Source organism: Podarcis raffonei, chromosome 17 (genome assembly GCF_027172205.1).
Source record: "Podarcis raffonei isolate rPodRaf1 chromosome 17, rPodRaf1.pri, whole genome shotgun sequence".
NCBI classification, from domain to species: Eukaryota; Metazoa; Chordata; class Lepidosauria; order Squamata; family Lacertidae; genus Podarcis; species Podarcis raffonei.
This window is the reverse complement of record NC_070618.1, coordinates 18,560,731-18,580,980: the sequence shown is the minus strand read 5'-3', so window position 1 is coordinate 18,580,980 and position 20,250 is coordinate 18,560,731.

Below are 20,250 nucleotides of genomic sequence, written 5' to 3'. Positions count from 1 at the left end.
GAGATGGTGACTGGCCCAAGGTCACCTGGTGAGTTTCATGGCTGAGTGGGGATTTGAACCCTGGTCTCCCAGGTCCTAGTCCAACACACTAACTATTACACAACATGGGTTACAATCTGGGGATTGCGCCCAAAGCCAAATTCCCATTCAATCAAAACACAATGACGTCAATGCTGGGTAGGACTGCCAAAGTCTTTTTTTTCCTTCTGGATGCCCTCCCACTTTCCATCTGCTTATTATTGTTGTTGTTATTGTTATTATTAATTGACAAGCGCTTAAACCTGAATATGCACAAAGTGAATGTGTATAAGTTGTGGGCTTACTGTACACCCCATTGAACTGTAAGGAATGTAAACATGTATAGGATTTTGCTGTAAAAGGCCTACATCAAAGAAAACCATGAATATTCTTGGGAATAACAGATATAACTTTTGATCTGCAATATTTTCATATCTATAATTATGGTCCTTACAGGAGTTGGTGTTTTCATTTCAAAAGCTTGTGTTTTAGTTATAAAAGAAGATACTGCAGGAAAAAAATGGAAATAATAAAACTATGTTCCCCTTTCTGCCACAACTTTTTCTACTTAATGTAAAGGCAGTCAATGTGGTCTAATACTTAAAAGAGTGTTGGCCTAGGATCTGGGAGACCAGTTTGAATCCCAAAGGGTTACCTTGGGTCACTTACAGTCTTTCAGCCATTTCTCCTTCACAGGGTTGTTGTGAAAATAAAATGAGGAGGGCGAGAATTGTATGCCCTACCTTGCAGTCATTGGAGGAAAAGTGGGATATAAATGTAATTAAATAAAAATTAATTAATTAATTAATTAATTAATATTGGTAGGAAACCGCTTTGGGAGGTTTAACAGTCTCAGCATGCCTTGCCTTGTTGCCAATAAAAGGGAATGGTTTCACTTAATGTATTTAAATCATGTCACTGAAGCAATTTTCTTTTCTTGGCAGTATAAACTAGAGACTACATCAGTTGGGTATGACAAGAGTACAACAATTCTGCACCAGAGTACATATACTGTACAGTCACTGAACTCTGCATGTGAATACTGTACAAATGTACCCCCTAAACTGCTTGTGTATCCAGGTGCAGAGATTGTACATGTGTTGAATATAACATGTGAACACACCCGTAATCTGGGCTTCTTACAACTCTTTGCTCAAACCTGTTTGCTGGCCCAACAAGTCAATTGCAATGGGTTGCAATGCCCACCATCTGTGCAATGTAACAAAACATGTCACTGTAGCAAAGCAGGATAAACAGCCAGATACAAAATGACTTCAAGTCAACTACAACAGCCTAACTTGCTTATTGAAAAGGCTGCCTACCACCTTTCCTCCTTAGGTTTAGAGTGTAGTTTTGTCATTGGCAAAGCAAAGAAAACTTACTAGACCACACTAGGATCCATTAATATGCTGGCATTCACTTCAGTGAGTGGACTGAAATGCTTACTGGAGAGGAGACTGCCATAAATAATCAAGCACACTTCTCCAAAATGTCATGTGAACCTTTCTTTAAAATAGGTGCTATATTATCAAGTAAATACAAGACATCTTTGAAGACAGGGTCATGATACACAGAACCCAAGACACTTGTCCTCCTATATGTAAAAACACTAGAGAGAAAGTCTCTGTACTGCTATGCAGTGTTTATACTGTACTATAGTTATTCACTAGTCCATAAAAGCCTTTAGAAAAACTAAACTAAGAACCGCCACAATCAGAAACAAAAAGCACATAGCATTTGAAGCTTCATTCTAATTGTATTACAGAAAAACACATACAGATCTGCACAATTAGTTGAGGTCAGAATTCACCCATTGTATGCAATACTGTAAATCATTCTGAATCGACACTTGTAGAGATAGCCAAATACGTCAATTTATATAAGTAAGCCTACGAAGTGTCTGACACTGCAGTCTGGTAATCTCTACACAATACCACAGAGATTACAGTGGTTGGGATTTTCAGGAAAGCTAATGATTTAAAATAGATAGTGCACCACTAAAACTCAATAGTTGCAATGCAACGGAGAGCTAAGTGGACTGAAGTGCACTTAAACTCTGAACTGGAACTTTGGGGCTTACTACAGACATGCATTTATTTTGAAAACACAGAAATAGTGTTTTGCATAGACTGGCCCCTTCTTGCTTTGGGAAAGCGTTGCCGAATCATGTTTCCAGCAGAATGGGCACATCATGATACAAATATTATAAGCAGTGAGGACTATGCTCATACACTGGTTTTGATCAGGACCATTTGACACATCAGTTATTCCTTAATACAGAGGGGTTGCTATTAATTCCCCCTCAATGATTATCAGCTGATTATCGGGCATTTTCACTGCGAGATAAAAAGAGTGGATTTATTAGCACGTGCAGGATGTCTGTACGGTTTTGCTCACTTTACTCCTGCCTACACACCAATAAACTCTTCTATTGCACGCTAATTGTATCTGAAGAAATTATCAACTCCTTATCTTTGTGCTCCCAGCAATTACAACAGGTTAGAAACCCAGCTCTACCTATTCACGTGCACCGAAAGAGAGGGGCTATATTCATCTTTCCGCCGTACTTCCAACACAACATCAGCCTTGTTAAACAACGCCCAGCCCAGGTTGAGGCGGAGTTCTCGCCTCCCTTTCGTCCTCTTCAGCTGTTTCCACCGAGGAGGGCGAAAAAGCGAAGCTAGCCAGACCTCCTTCAACTGGGGATGATGATGCTTCCTTGGCATCCTTCGCCCCCCAGCCCGCTCCACCGCGCATGCAAACGGAGCACATCTCCCCCCCCCCAAAAAAAAAACCCCTTCTCAACAATGCAAGTTCTTTCCCATTCGCAGCTCCTCAGTTCGCCTAACGGGAGGGGAGAGGATGCTCGCTCCCCGGTCCGCCCCCCTCCCAAAAAGCAAATATGTTGCATCTAACTGCGCAGCACGACCAACCCCAAGTGTTTCAGGGCGATCAGGGGAGCGGGGTGGGGGGAGAGAGACCAGAGAGTAGGAACCAGAGCTGCTTGGGAAGGCGAGCAGGGAGCGTGACCGCAGGAAACTCCTCGCCAGAGGAAAGGGAGGGGGGAGACGGAGCCCAGCAGGCCAGGCCGGGGAAGGCGCGCTTTGGTGGGCCTCCCCATCCCTCCTCCTCCTCCTACCCGCGGCAGAGGCTGAAGCAGAACCGGCCCGCCGCATCCCTCCTGCTCGTCCAGCCGCCGAGTGAAGACCCGGACCGAGACCCGCCCCCTCCCCTCCCCCCCGTCAGGTCACGCTGCTGGAACCGGGCCAGCGCCAGCAGCTCCAGCCCAAGAAGCAACAGGCGGCCTTCGCTCCGCCAGCCGGTCTCCCCCCGCCCCCCGCAGGCCAGGCCTGGCCGAGCCCTCCGCGGGCGCAGCGGCGCGCACGACCCCGCTTCTCTCCACCCCCCTGGAAAAACGAGGCTGGTCGAGAGAGGCTGGCGCCCCCCACCCCCGCCAGCAGCGCCCCCCTGAACGCTCCCGACCAAACCGGGATGCTCCCTTAGAGGGGAGGGGAGGTTCCCAAAAGACAGGAAAGAGCGAGATCCAAGGAGGGGTTTGCGCAGCGCCTTACAGTTGCAGCGGCGCCGGTGGTCGAGTGCGGGTCCCGCGAGGAGCTTGCGCCGCCGTTCCGCCCTAACGAGCTGCCCCTCCGCCTCGCCCCGAGCCCGGCTGGGCCGAGGGTGACCCTCGCCCTCCCGAAGTTCAGCTGAGGTTCAGTCTTTTGTCCGTCTCCGGGGAGAGGCGGGTGCCGAGAGAGACCCGCGTTCTCTCTGCCGGGCGAGGTCCCCTTCGGCTCCTTTTGCGCCCTCGGAGAAACGCGCGCCCGGCCGGTGAATCCGGCCGGGCTCTCCTCCCCCGGCCCCGGCTCTCCTAGCCGCTCCCGGCCAGGCAACTATCTCGGCGCCGCCGGAGCGGGCGCTGCTTGCTGGGAAGGAGCCATGACAACAGCAGCAGCAACAGGAGGGGCCGCCAGGTGTCCCGCGAAGCCGGCGGGAGGCCAGATGGTCCTGCGGCTGCTGCCGCAGGAGGCGACTCCAAAGGAGTGAGGGGTCTTCGCCCCCCAAAAAAATTATTTGAGGGGACTGCACCCCCCCAATTGATGGGCACGGTAATTCAAATGGCGCTTGTGTCCTGTCATGTGATTGATTATGCAGGGGGGCTGATTACCTGATACTCCCCCCTCGATATTTTATTTATGTTGCCATCACCAGCAGATGCCCTACTTTCTTCGCCACTGCTCTGGAAGGAAAAGGCCTGGGGAAAGAGGGAAATACAGGACAAGATGCCTGCCATATTTTGAGTTGATGTGCAACCAACTTGTTGCAAGCCACCCCAATCTCTGTTTTGTTTTGTATAATTTTTTTATTTATTTTCCATTTAATAATATACATTCATATCATTATTATCCACTTCAGTTCCCTGGCTCTTTAGAGCCTATGGACTTACTTCCCGCCAGCCTCATGGCTTTCAAAATTAACCTTTATAATTGCATTTTGTATGTTTTCCAATTCTAATTACACTCATTACAAAATAGCTCAAAATTTAAATAAATATAGAAAGGTAGAAAATTTCTCATTACAAGTATTCAGACAACCCTGCTAGTCATGTTAGTTGCTTACAATAATCTTTCAGATATTGTATATATTTACTCTTTTGGAATACTTGATCATGCTGGTTTCAGATTTTTCTTGTCAGCTTCGCCAGTTCTGCAAAGTCCATCATCTTCATCTGCCGCTCTTCTTTCATTGGTACTTCTTGTTGTCTCCATTTTGGGGCTGAGAGAATTCTTGCTGCAGTTGTTGCATATATAAACAGTCTTTTATCTTCCCTTGGTATCTCTTCACCCACTATACCCAATAAAAAGGCTTCTAGTTTTTTTAATAAAAGTATTTTTAAACATTTTCTTTAACTCATTGCAGCAGGCCACCGCAATCTCTGAGTGGTGTGAGATTCTGGAGGTTCTGGGCAATCACCCAGGGTTTGAGTTTCCTTCAGAGTGAGGCAGAAACCATGGGGTCTTTAGGATATATGGTTTTGTTTACACATCAATACAATCTGACCCTACCATAGAGGCGCAGGAACTGGTTTGTTCTCATTGGATGCTGAGCTGCCAAAAGCTGTATTCTCAACTCTGGCATTCATCTTTCTAACTAGCAGGAAGTTGAGCAGCGGGTTGTATTAAGCCATTTCCTTTGTTCCCTTAATGGCCATTTCCTAGGCCATCACCTCACCAGGAAGACTATTCCATGAAGGCATTAGAAGGGTCTGGCACACAGCCTACCCACTTCCAACCTGGTAATATATATTGCTATGAGTTTGGGGTGTGTGTCAGACTCCCCTAAATCCCTGGACCCAGTAAGTGTTAGAATTTAATTAAGCCTCCTGATCCCCCGGATCCAGCAAGGGTTAAAAGACAAGGCAGGCTACTTGCCTTATGATGTAATCACCTGGGAGATGAGCCATTAAGAGAGAACAAAGGAAAAGATGATGGGCCATTAAGAAAGCAAAAGAGAGGGGACTCTGTGCAAGAGGGCAAATGGGTGGGGCACCTCCTCCAGCTCTTAGATAATCAGGAGGACAGAGTTTTGAGCAGACTTTGCTGTGATGTGACCTAGAGGGAGAAAGCTTGAAGGCCGGAAAAGCAGAGGGAGAGCCATGGGTGATTTCTTCTTGAACCCAAGGATGCAGCTGTGGCAGAAACCCCAAGGAGGTTCGTTTGGTGCCTTCATTATACATCTTTAGGTGCCAGGCAGAAACATTCCTCTTCTACCAAGCCTTTGACTGATTAACATGCTACAGCCTTTTAAATGTGTTAATATATATATATTGATGGTGATGATGATGATGAACCTCTTGGGGTTAATGCTAATGTTGTGAACCCCTCCATCAAAGGCTCAGGTTGTATATATGTGTAAATAAGCCATATCACATAAAGACACCACAGTCTCATCTGTGCCTCATTTCCAAAGGAAACACAAACCCTGGGTAAGTGCCTGGATCTCATACTGCTCTGAGATCAAGGTGATGTTCAACAAAAGCTTGTTGACTGAATAAACCGTATATTAAATATTGGAATGGAGCCAGAGGAAAGCCTCTGGAAGCCTAAATTCCCTTAAGTTCAAACGGGCCAATCAGAGGCCCTTATTGCTGGTCAGTGCCTTTCTGGTTGGCCAGACATTGCCTGCTTTCATGCCTGGCTGGCCAGGGGGGCATTTAAGCCAGTCATGCTGAACGCCCCCAGTGCAGTCGGCAGAAGAAGCAACCACACTTGCGTAGTCAAAGTGCTGTGGGAAAGTCTACTTAAATTTGTTCGGTCAATAGATAACTTTCATTACAAAATTAGAAATTTGCATTTAATGGCAGTTCCTTTCAACTCCTGCATAAAGCATCTTCAAGGAATGAAAGTTAGCTGTTTTGGTAACACGCTGTTTACTACTGAGAAAAGTTAGAATTCAGAACTTTGCTGTTTGGGATCCATTCCATATTTTGGATTATTGTACTGGCAAGTTCAGCGCATTAGTTTCACTTACTGGAGCAGCTATTTTGGCATCAGTGTTGCATAGATTTGCATATTTAAGAGGTTCCTCCCCCCCTTTTTTAAAGAACACAGCTTCCTCTGGTACATAACTCCATAACTCTTAATTTTCTACTGGAGGTTACACGTGTGCCTGGAGTAAAAAATAAAAATAAAAAATACAGCCCTTAAGGTAGAGCAATTTGAAAAAAAATCATTAAAGGGATGTTAATTATTTATAACTGCAAAACAAAAATAAGTAGAAAGTGCAGGAATATAAAGGATAAATTCTGTATATGCAAACATGATTGTTTCAAACCACAGGCCTTGCCCTTGGCAGAGTGGTGAATCCAAATAAATGACAAAGCCCATTAACATTATCATAGATCATTCAGACACAAAATACCTAAAAGGAATGTCTGGTTTGGCCAGATTAAGGCTACTTTAAAAACAGTTCTGCTTTCCCAAGGTGACCACAGATTTGTCATGCTCCAGTTGCAGACTTCTGGATCCAAAGATGTTTCTGCTGAAAGAACTCAGGGGTCACAGTCCAGGTGGAACATGTGACTCTGTGAAGCTTAGCAGTGCAAAAGTTGTTTCTGCATTCAGAGAGGCACTCTGCCCCAACACCACTTTAACATTTGGACTGTGAGGCAGATGGTGCTTAGATGAAAAAAACTGATTAAATCAATGACATAACATGGTGAAGCAAATTCACAGTGGCCTGAATTTTGGGAGTATGGCTGCTTGTTTGCAGAGCAGTGACTGCAATTCTCCGGGCTGTTTGCAACCATAAAGTATAGAAATAAGACATAATATGAAATCCAAAGCAGGAGAATACCAACTGCAGAGTAGAACACCAAGAGCAAAGAGTAAGATCAGTACAAAGACCTGAAAAATCACCAAATGGTTTGCAAGTTAAAATGCATGGGAAAATAGAAAGGACTTTGCCTGATGTCAAAAAGATGCTATTTCTGGATAGGACATTCTACAGATGATGTGCCACCACTGAAAATACTTTCTCTAGCAGACAACTGTGGGGAATGCACAGAAGGGCCTCAGAATATGGTCTTAGGGTCCAGATACTGTATTTCTATATGGGAGGAGGTGGTCCTTCAGGAAACCTGGTATCAAGCCATTTAGGGTTTTAAAGACAAACACACCAGAACTTTGAATTTGACAGAGCAGGTGGCAAAGAACTATCTTCATGTTGTATTGGCAGTCTTAGCTTTCTCTGTTGTGCCCAGTGTCTTGTGGAATACTCTCCCTATTGAGATGAGGTGGGCATCCACTGTGGGTTATTCACCCATGCTTTCCATTATTGCCAGTACCAGATCCTTGATGTACTTGGTTCCTGCAATAATACTTTACTGACATCTGAAGGTATCTGAAGAAGTGTGCATGCACACAAAAGCTCATACCAAGAACTAACTTAGTTGGTCTTTAAGGTGCTACTGGAAGAAAAAAAATTTTTTGTTTTGACTATGGCAGACCAACACGGCTACCTATCTGTAACTGGAACTTTACTGACAGTTATTGATTTTTATTGAATATTGTTGTTTTTTATTATGTTTATATTGTATTTATACCTCTTTCTCTTTTGTAAATAAAAAGCAGTATATAAAATTATAATATGGAGAAGAAGAATTTTTTTGCTGTCTAGGTCACAAGGTGGTTAGATTGGTCTGAATTAGGGCCAGGGCCTTTTCAGTACTGGCCCCGATTTGGTGGAACGCTTGGTCACAAGAGACTAGGGCCCTGCGGGACTTGACATCTTTCCACAGGGCCTGCAAGACAGAGCTGTTCCACCTGGCCTTTGGTTTGGACTCAGTCTGACTCTTACGTTTCCCCCCCATTATGGTTTTGATCTATGGGCTACTATTAAAATGAGGCTGCATTTTAAATTGTATTTTAAATTCCCCCCCTATTATGTTTTTATTGTAATTTTACTGGTGATAGCCATCCTGAGCTCGGCTCTGGCCGAGGAGGGCGGGGTATAAATAAAAAAAATATTGTTATTATTACAGAAGAGCTAATGTTTTCAAAGGCAACCCACATGTAGCTCATTGTAGTAATCCAAATGAGAAGTTACTAGTGCATGGACAACTGTAGTAGCAAACCTAGTCCTGCACAGATAGGATCACATTTGGTATATCCTAAGGTGATTCAAAAGGGACACAGGTGGCACTGTGGGTTAAACCACAGAGCCTAGGACTTGCCGATCAGAAGGTAGGAGGTTCAAATCCCTGCAACGGGGTGAGCTCCCGTTGCTCGGTCCCTGCTCCTGCCAGCCTATCAGTTCGAAAGCACATCAAAGTGCAAGTAGATAAATAGGTACTGCTCCGGCGGGAAGGTAAACGGTGTTTCCGTGTGCTGCTCTGGATGGCCAGAAGTGGCTTAGTCATGCTGGCCACATTGACCTGGAAGCTGTATGCTGGCTCCCTCGGCCAATAAAGCGAGATGAGCGCCACAACCCCAGAGTCAGCCACGACTGGACCTAATGGTCAGAGGTCCCTTTACCTTTACCTTTAAGGTGATTCAAAGAATCATAGAGCTGGAAGGGACCCCAACGGTCATTTAGTTCAACCCCTTGCAATACAGGAATCTCATCCATGACAGATGGCCATCCAATCTCTGCTTAAAAATCTCCAAGTAAGAAGAGTCCACAAGCTCCCAAGGGAGACCGTTCCACTGTCAAGCAGCTCTTACTGGCAGAAAAGTACTTCCTGATGTTTAGGCAGAATCTCCTTTCTTGTAACTTGAAGCCATTGGTTCAAGTCAGACCTTCCAGCAGGAGAAAACAAGCTTGCTCCATCTTCCATGTGACAGCCCTTGAGATATCTGAAGGTGGTTTTCATATCTCCCCCAGCCTCCTCTTTTCTAGGCTAAACATACTGAGCTCCTTCAAGCACTCCTTATAAGGCTTGGTTTCCAGATTCTTGGCCATCTTGGTTGCCCTCCTATGCACACGTTCCAGCTTGTGAGCATCCTTCTTAATTTGTGGTACCCAGAACTGGAGACAGTTTTCCAGGTGTGGTCTGACCAAGGCAAAATGGAGCGGTGCTTTTGCTTCCCTTGATCTGGACACTAGACTTCTGTTGATGAAGCATTAGGGTTGTTTTTTTTTTTCTTTTGCTGCTGCATCACACTGTGCCGGATTTACATATAAGCTAAACAATCTATAGCTTAGAGGCCCACTCTCTTGGGGGCCCCCAAAAAAATTAAAGGAAAAAAACCTGGATGTACATTTCCAAAATGTAAGATAAAAAACACATAAAATAAAATCTACATACAGCAACAGTGTTTTGTGTTGTGTAGGCTCCTATGATGTAAATAGGGAGCTTGCTAGCTTGCTCCTTAAAATATCACTGGCTTGCTCATTTCTATATATATAGGGTGCCTACAGTCTGCATGGACTGGTTGCACGGCAACATGTGCAAATGGCTTTAGATACCTATTAGGTGAATACATTACCATACAGCATATATTCAACACAAAAAACAGCAACAATTTGTTGTTAATAAAGGACAGCTGGACATATAAAGGGCCCCATTACCTTCAGTAACTTAGGGCCTCATCAAACCTAAATCTGGCCCTGCTCATCCTCATTTAACTAATGAATGATACAGTGGTACCTCGGATTAAGAACTTAATTCGCTCCGGAGGTCCGTTCTTAACCTGAAACTGTTCTTAACCTGAAGCACCACTTTAGCTAATGGGGCCTCCCACTGCTGCTGTGCCACCGGAGCACAATTTCTGTTCTCATCTTGAAGCAAAGTTCTTAACCTGAGGTACTATTTCTGGGTGTCTGTAACCTGAAGCATCTGTAACTTAAAGAGTCTATAACCCAAGGTACCACTGTATATGCTTTACTCTGGACTGACTTGGTGTTCACTAACAGCTCTCCTAGATCCAAATATGGATTAAGGCGGTTGGGGGCCCGGGTGCAGAGGGTTTCTCTTCTCTGCTGGTGCATGAAATAGAGTACCAGAACATATGCCTTGATGTATCTTAAGGACTACATTAAGGAAGACAAGGTTGCCAGGAGGACAACTGTTAACCACAACAGTCCCTCTCCTCTCCTTACATGTACAGAATTCTTAGAGCTTGCAAGAATTTTATGGAATCAGTCAAGTAACATTTGAAACTGGCAAATGTATGTGGTAAAGGCACATTTGAGGGAACAGAACAGGGGCAGGTACTTAACATACCACGTTATCCAAAATAGGACCTTCACATCTTTGACAAATAATCTCTCAAAATGGTATTAAATGGCTGTTTACCTTAGTTACTTCAGTGTCTTTTGCCTTCACTGAAATATAAGTGTCAAAACACAATAATAAAACTCATGTTCCTCACAATGGTTTTCTCCATTAGAATTCCATATTCATCATAATGGGAAGTTGTTTTTCACTCTTGATGGAAGATGGAAGAAATCAAATTTCTGTTTGTACATTAAAATTTCTAGGAACCCAGAGGTACTAAATAAGACTAGGGGAGATTGCAAACCCTAAAAAAAAAAAAAATCAAACAGCTGTTTACGCTCAATGAGTGTATCTCCAAATAGAAAAACTAATGAATCTGGTAGACTTTTAAGGGGAAAGCTCAGGGAATAAACAAAAGAGACAGATAAGTCACATTAATTTGGCAGATGGTACAATTACTTATCTAGAATTGGGACAATTCCTGAAATGGACTTGGTTAATTCAGATAACTGTGGCACAACCCCAACAGCAAATAAAGTGTTTTAAGTGTTATATTTATCACCGTCAACTGATGAAAGCAGACCAGTTCTACAGTTAGCTAACCAACCACAGACCAATAAAAGCAGAAAAAGTGGAAGAATGGCAGATGAAGCTGATTGACTGTATGGGACTGGCAGAATTGACGAGCAGAATCCGTGACCAGGGAGAAGAGTCGGCTGAAGAAGACTGGAAAAAATTTAAGGACTATTTACAGAAATACTGTAAAACTAAGGAAAGTTAAATGGTGTTGGATTGAAACTGAGGGGTTTCTAGCTGTAATGATATAAAGGAACATAGATGGGGAAAAAAGGGTTTGAAAAATAAGGTAATGTTATAAGCTGTAATGCTTTAAATGAAGGATTTGCTGAACAAATAACTTTAATTGGGATACAAGGAGGAGAAGTATGAGGAGGTCTGAGAAATTTGTTATTTAAAAGTATGATTTATGAACTTTGTCTTTTTTAATGTTTTTGTTTGTTCTGTTTTTGTTTGTTTCTTTAAAAAATTGGAAAATCTAATAAATATTCTTTAAAAAAAAAAGCAGAAAGTGAGCTCGCTCACTGGGTTTCTTTCCACAAATGTGATACACAGCATATCCGAAATTAATAAAACATTGCCCATCCTTACACATAACAATCCCTGATTATTTTCAAACACACCTTTAACCAAAGCAATCTGTTACTACACAGTTATCACTAGGGATTCACAACAAAATAAAAATAGGTTACCGAGCTCCTCTGATTGCTATCACCAAACTTGTTCTTTCTGAACTTAGAACAAGATTTGTTAATAACACTGAGTGCAGATGTTCAACAAGTTAGCAAACCTTTGAAGATCCCCTGCTTATTGGTCCACTCCTCCTCTATGTCTGCAGCATGAAGACAATGCACCAATGCCAACAAGATGCGCACAGAGCATGTGCAAAGTTTTATTTAACAAAATACATTCCCAAGTTCTCAACATAATCTCTCCTTCAAGGGGCAAAACGAGTTAATATAACCACTGGAAAAACAAAACATGCAGCCTTCTAAGTGCCTCCTCAAAAAGGTCTGGTTAGTGAATGTTGCAAATATCCTCAAATATTCAAGTGTTTAATTCTCTCCCATTGAGATAAATGTGACGGATGTGCATAAGGTTGGCCAGATTGTGCCTGGTGGCAGTAAATACTAAAAATATTCAGACGTGTGCTGCAGCCATAAACTGCAAATAATGAGATATTATTTTACTATTTATAGATGTCTTGAGCTACATAAAATCCTTCCTTCTTTGAGTGGGACCACAAATATAAATACACTGACTCATAAAAAGTTGTGCTTTTTCACGGTGCTGTAAAGCTTTTCTGAAGTAATAAAATGCAATCCATTTGAGAGGGAATGGAAATCCATTTGAAATCCATGCAATAAATTTGTAGATGGGAATTACAGAACAATAATTTCCTAACATATTGCGGAATGAAATGTACATAATTTTGATTATTTGGGAACAGTAGGTGTCACTGTAATCATTAAACTGAAAGTAAGTTTCTTCATAAAGTACATAGTACCTTTTATATTCTCTATGGCCTGAGTTGATTTAAGAAGACCACCGGGTTGAGGGCCTTTATTTAGGCAATAAATATACATTTGTTCTTCATTTGTTTCATGAAGTCCATACATCGTTCTTCAAAGCAGTGCTTTGTGTAGTTAGCATGTTACTCTCCCTTAGTCTTTGGATTGCAATCTTGTGTCGCTGTTCATTCTACAGCTACTATCCATTTGTATTGTAGTTGTTGCAGTGGCGGCTCCAGAATAAAATATCAGCATGTGACACAGAAAGAGCAAAAGTCATTTCTGGAGCAGCCTGCTTTGTCCAATATGTCAGGTTCCTGGAAGAAAACAGCAGTTATCAGTCAAATCAATGCTGCCATCCGAAACATATTTTCTCTGAAGCAAGTCCCTATTTATTTTAACATAGGTATATTTCTTACAGCCTTATTTACATTTCCAGGCTATGATTTCATTATAAAGCCTATTATTATTATTATTATTATTATTATTATTATTATTATACCTTCCCTTCCTTCCAAAGTAGCCCATTGGCTGAGGGCCTTTATTTGGCATAAATAAATATTTGTTATTCCCTTTTTGTAATGAAGTCCAGACACCTTTCTTCAAGGTGGGGTTACATGATGAAAGTACCTTTCCTTCAGGTGTGGTCCAGCAATGGAGAGGGAGGCTGGGGAGTAAACTAAGTTCATTGTGCCCCTTGGTTGCCGAGTACTTGCTTCTGCCTGGGCAGAATTATTTCTTTTTAATCATATGTGGGGAGGGAGGGATATTGCAATACCAGCAGTTGTGACTTGTGAGGGTAATAAGTGGGCTTTGAAAGCTGGAACATTCCCATTTCTGAGTTCCCCCTCATATTTTTAATAAGAGATTTGTGCCATGCTGATAACTTACTTAAGCAGAGTGACAGCTACAGAAACATACAAAATTGCCTTGTATTGTTAACCCATCTAGTTCAGAATTGCTTACATGGACTGGACGAGGCCTTTCCAGGATGTCAGATAGGAGTATTTCCAAGCTTTACCTGAAAATGCTGAGGGTTGAAACTGAGAGTTTCTGTATGCAAAGGACTTCCTCTGTCATTTTCTCTGGAAGTTAATTCTCCATCCCATGCTGCATGCTTGGCATGCATTAAAAAAAAGGTAAAGGACCCCTGACAGTTAAGTCCAGTCGCAGACAACTCTGGGATTGCGGTGCTCATCTCGCTTTACAGGCTGAGGGAGCCGATGTTTGTCCACCTCCACAGACAGTTTTTCCGGGTCATGTGGCCAGCATGACTAAGCCGCTTCTGGTGAAACCAGAGCAGTGCACGGAAATGTTGTTTACCTTCCCGCCGGAGTGGTACCTATTTATCTACTTGCATTTTCAACGTGCTTTCAAACTGCTAGGTTGGCAGGAGCTGGGACCAAGCAATGGGAGCTCACTCCATCATGGGGATTCGAACCTCCGACCTTCTGATCGGCAAGCCCAAGAGGCTCAGAGGTTTAGACCACAGCACCACCTGCGTCCCTTGAAATGCATTAGGAGTGACTAAAAGTTCCCTCACCTTCCCTCTGGTGATCTTCGTTTTGCCATTTCCTGTTTCTTGCCATGAGCATGCACAACCTAGAGAGTTCAGAAAATGTGAAGGTCATTTCACTCATTTGCTTCTGTGTACTGGACATGTATTTATTTTTTAATGAGTATTTATAACCTGCTTGTCATTAAATAGTTCAATCCCATAGTGGGGAAACAATTAAAAGAAATATACAGGGGGGGAAATACTTTAAAAATAAATGCAAAAATTACAGAATACATACCAACAAATCCCATAAATAACAAGCAAGCAAGTAAACAAACAAACAAACAGCTCTGTCATAAAACAAACTAAACTAAACAGCAACTGAATGTACAATTAAAAGTACTTTACTAAATGTAAAGTGCATATTTGGTTTGTTTGGTGCTTTTTGGCACTACTGAGGCATTGCTTTTCTGCAGTTGTCTGGAAGCAGAACTGGGACTTAATATAGTGCAATGTTCAGTGCTATTTTTCTAGAAAAAGAGGTGCTGAAACTCTCCGTGAACGCCTCCATTGTTCTCTTATAATGGCAACGGTGTCCACCTGAGAGGTGCCAGAACTGAGTTCCAGCGAGTTCCGGCTGGAAAAAAAAAGCCCTGGCAATGTTGCCCAGAAATTAGTGATGGACAAGCTCCCCTCGGCTCACATCAGATTGGCAAAGAAAGCAATTGAGCTATTTATTTCCAAATGGTTACATAGCTCAGTTCATTGCTGAACCAGTCTGGGCAGCTGTTCAAGGCAGACCTCAGCAAGGAAAGGATTCAGCTTTGAAGAGTAGGCCCAAGAAAATTTGGAGTCAGAGCCATCAGCCCACCTCTTGTGGGGGATCCTCTTGGCCAAAAGGTCTGGCTTTGCAAAGCAATAGATAATATCTACATTGCTTTCATAGGGAGCTGAACTGGAGAGTTGACCCTGGAGAAAATGGAGTACGAAGACCTTGGACTATGAGGGTTCCCTGCAGAGGAGGTCTTTGGCCCCTTACTCAGATTTCCTGGAATCAGTTCTTTCATTCCACGCTTCACCTAGCACCTTTGCTTCATACACCCACCTAGCAAAGCAACAGACATTTCTCCAGGAGCACCCAGCAAGGAAGGGTCAGCAACATACACTGGGGGATATATGGAGTGAAGAGCATTCCCTGTGGTAGGTGGGATTTTGCCTCAAGTTCCAATTTTCCCGAGAGCAGCTCTTTAGCTGGGAAGTCTTCTCCAGCTCAGATCCAAAGGGCTTCTAGTGCTCACCAATCCTTTAGGGCGGTACTCCTCCAACATGGGTCTCTAGCTGCTTTTGGACTACAATTCCCATCATCCCTGACCACTGGACTTGCTAGCAAGGGATGATGGGAGTTGTAGTCCAAAACTGCTGGAGACCCAAGTTTGGGAAACACTGCTTTAGGGCAGGAGTTGGCAACCTTATTCAGCCATGGGCTGGTCCACCATCCCTCAGACCATGTGGTGGCCCGGACTATATTTTGGAAGAAAAAAAAATGAACAAATTCCTATGCCCCACAAATAACCCAGAAATGCATTTTAAATAAAAGGACACATTCTACTTATGTAAAAACATGCTGATTCCCGGCCTGTCCATGGGCTAGATTAAGAAGGCGATTGGGCCGCATCTGGCCCATGAGCCTTAGGTTGCCTACCCCTGCTTTCAGGTGACCAATACTAAGCTCCATTTCCAGTCCTGAGCCTGACCATCAATGCTTGTTCTCATGGCCAAGATCCTTCTCTACTGTTTACTCAGAATTAAACTCCATTCATCAAAGCTGGGAGACAGCTTCATCTCACTACTTCAGTGGCAATACATCCTGAGATATTGGAAATGACAGCTCAAGGAATATTGTGAAGGAAATTTTAATTAACTACTCATTTATTTGGGTGTAAACAAGTCCTGGAAATGCAGGACTAATGGGGGACAATCTGGGTGTGTGTGTGGGAGACTGCATAAGTTGCCCCTTAGATGCACCTTGGGTGAAACAGCCCCTGCAGATGAACCCCAAGCACAGCATTCTCTTTGGGGAGACAATAAAAGCATAGCAGAAGTATACTGCAAAGCAAGCAAGAAAGCCCAATTGCTGTTCCTAGAATTGAAAAGCAAAGTGTTTGAACTGAGCCATGGCTAAAACCAGAAGCACCCAGATGAAGTGGTAAAGCTAGGAAAAGAAAGACAATTTATCCTCGTTCTGCTTCGTGCTGGGCTCTAAGGTTAGCCAAATAATCCTTCTCCGGTTTTGACTTTTGTCAACTAGGCCTCTTCCAATTAAAACACAAAAAAACCTGAGGTTGCCTGAGAGACTCTCCGCAGGCAGCTTATTTCTCTCACATACAGGAGAGCTCCCATCAATCAGCCCCAGAGCGCCCTCTCATTTCTGCTGACTCCAACAACTGCTCAGCCGAGTCTCTGTGATAATGGGCCAACATCCAGCTCTGAGTGTGACTCACAAGTGACACGTCTCAAACGCCTTCAGAAAGGAACCTTGGATGCAGTGCAATTAACCTAATCTATTCTTCACGCAACTTTTCAGTTACAGACTCGGACAGACACTCTGATATGAAACTCATTGCTCAGACGTATATCCTCCTGAAATCTCAGGACTTAATTGCAGACAATCTGTGCAACATTTAGGGTGGAATTGCCTCACAGTAAGTAAAGAGAGGATTTAAGGCAAAAACTAGTCATCATTCTATATTACGCTCCAATACATAAATATCTTAAAATCTTGGTTATGTCTATTTCACTGAATCTTACAATCTCCAGTACTATATGAGTGTATACTTGATGTTCCCAAACTCCTCTTTTGGTTATTATCAGTAATGTCTGTTGCATCAGTGTACTTCTTTACAGCTCCATGATATGGAAAGAGATTTGTCAAAGGTTATCCAGTGAACTTTATGACTGAGCAGAGTTTTTTTAATCCAAAAAGGGGTCTCTTAATCCATGACATCACAGATGACTAGTGTATTTGGTGGAGAGATTTCACTTCCTAATGTGTGTATTCGGGATGATAATAAAGAATTTGAATTTCTGTTACATGTCCTAGGAACTCTTGCACATTCTATAGTTGCACTAGGAAACCTCAAGTTTGCAATTAAATCAGGCTAACAATATCAGCCCAGGCTAACAATATCACCTTCCCTTACAGGGTGATTACGCTTATACTGTAATAAAAACCCCAACAGAAGTTTGAAGAAAGCAGCAGTTCCCAAACCAAACAGGAAGCACATTTCATTTCTATTGCAGGAGACGGCTCTCTTCATATCCATCCATCCATCCATCCACCAATCAATCTTTATTGCGGTCAAAGACCAGACAGCAAAATTAACAACAGCAACATACACTTCAGCTCTCTTAGTACTATTGGCACTAATTGAGGTGCTAGCATGTGATCTGGCACAGGTGACGACTCCCTGGGGGCCCCAGCACCCACAAAATTCCCCATGAAGGGGCCAGGCACCCACAACGTTCAGCACCAGGGCCATGCATGCTGCATGGCACCCACAGCCTCGGGCCCCCACAGTTGCAGGACCAAGGGGGCACTCCTGTGATCTGGAGCTTCACAAGCTGGTCTGGCTATATACCCTTGCTGCGTTGATTGTTTGTTTTAAGGCTATCCATTCACCTTCCACAGCAATACAGTACGCACCTCCTATGTATGTATGTATGTTTGTTTGTTTAAGTCTGTCTCAACCATGATGTCATATTCAGACTGTAAAGCTAGCCTCATCTCCTTATATAATAATAATATTACAATACCTTCTGATGGGGTTGCCCCAGTCACTCTGAGTGGTTTCCAACAGATTAAAACATCAAACACAGTAAAATATCAAACTATACAGGGCTGCCTTTGGAGGTTTTCTAAAGGTTATATAGTTACTCATCTCTTTGATGTCTTCTAATAGTCACATAGCTGTTTATCTGTTTGACGTCTGATGGGAGGGCATTCTGCAGAGCGGGTGCCACTACTGGGAAGGCCCTCTGCCTGGTTCCCTGGAATCTCACTTCTTGCAGTGAGGGAACAGCCAGAAGGCTCTCAGAGCTGGACCTCAGTGTCTGGGCTGAACGATGGGGGTGAAGATGCTCCTTCAGGTATACAGGGCACCAGCACTTTAGGCACCAGGACTTTAAATTGTGCTCAGAAGTGAGCATAAAACATGGGGATGGGATTATCATTACAATGCTGTTATCAATTTTTTTTTTTAAAAAAAGATACCTTATCTGGAAAAGCCACTGGTAAGTGGGAATAAGGGAGAGTTCATCTTTTACCAGATCTTTCCACCACAGACATCTGCAAGCCACAGAATGATATTGAAACCCAGATCTCAGGAGATCTAGGAATTCTACACTACTAGTGCTTTTTTGCATGGCTTCAAGTTGCATTGGCTGCCATTTCAGAACACACATGTTTATTAAAAAAAATAAAAAATCACCTTTTTGCAGCCATCGTTCTCCATCTGCTGCTCCTTGGACTCTTCCTATTTTAACTAAAGGGCTCTTCATCTTGTTCATTACATGGTCCCTGGTTGGCTGATGTCACAGCGCCACATAGGATGAAGTCATTGAAGACATACAAAGCCATCCTATTGTCTTCACTCTGAATGGGGGAGGGGGAGACATAGCCCCATTGCCCAGGCAACCAAGCCAACCCCCGTGTCTTTCCCTGTCTTTCCCTGCTCTTCTGGTAGCTTCATGGCCCACCAGTGTCATCTAGCAGCACTTTTCACCCTGATTCACTTTTACTTCCTTGGAGTTACTTACAACAAGATGGGGTTGTGCATCAGCTTATGTCCTGCCTTCCCTTGCATCTGCTATATCCTTGCATATAGATTTGTACCTTTTTTGTGGGGGAGTTGCAAACATTACTGAAAGGGGTGTCTTGGACACAGGGAAGGATGTTCCCCTAACTTCCCCCTGTTCTAGGCTCATCACCAGCCAATATTTGGCTAAAAAGTTCAGCCCGCAAAAGTAAAAATGGCGTAGGTGCTGGTTTCACAACACCACAGAATTAAATCAATTAGTCAAAGCCAGTTCCCAGCATTTTGTCACTCTCAATGTTCCATCACATCATCACATGCTAGATCACAAAGAAAGTGGCCTTGGGATGATGATATTTGTACCCCACCCATCTGACTGGGTTGCCCCAGCCACTCTGGGCAGCTTCCAGCATATACAAAAACATTATAAAACAATAAAAACTTTCCAATACAGGGCTGCCTTCAGATGTCTACTAAAGGTTGTATAGTTACTTATCTCCTTGACATCTCATGGGAGGGCATCTCACTGGGAGGGCACCACTACCAAGAAGGCCCTCTGCCTGGTTCCCTGCAACTTCACTTCTTGCAGTGAGGGAACCAGTAGAAGAACCTTGGAGGTGGACCTCAGTGTCCGGGCTGAATGATGGGGGTGGAGATGCTCCTTCATGTATACAGGGCGGAGGCTGTTTAGGGCTTTAAAAGTCAGCAGCAGCACTTTGAATTGTACTCAGAAACGTACTAGGAGCAAGTGTAGGTCTTTCAGAACCGGTGTTATATGGTCCTGGCGGCTGCTCCCTGTCACCGGTCAGATCAACTTATGCAATTATGATTCTACATAGGTGGGGTCACCAGGGTGAAGGAGAAGGTTTCGCTTCCACTCCAATAGAGTCTCCAAGCACATCTTTTTCTTCCCTGTACCAGAATCATTGCCATCCACTTCTGTGGTGAAAAGTAAAATGTTTGGGAACATGGTTATTGTGAGGGTAAAACATTCTTTCTCATCCTCCAATACAAGCAGGGGCCGATATACTATAAAACTAAGGAAGATTAAGCTTCAGAGACCCTAATTGTGGAGGTGACTCAAAAGTGATTTTCATCCACATTGCTTTTTAAAAA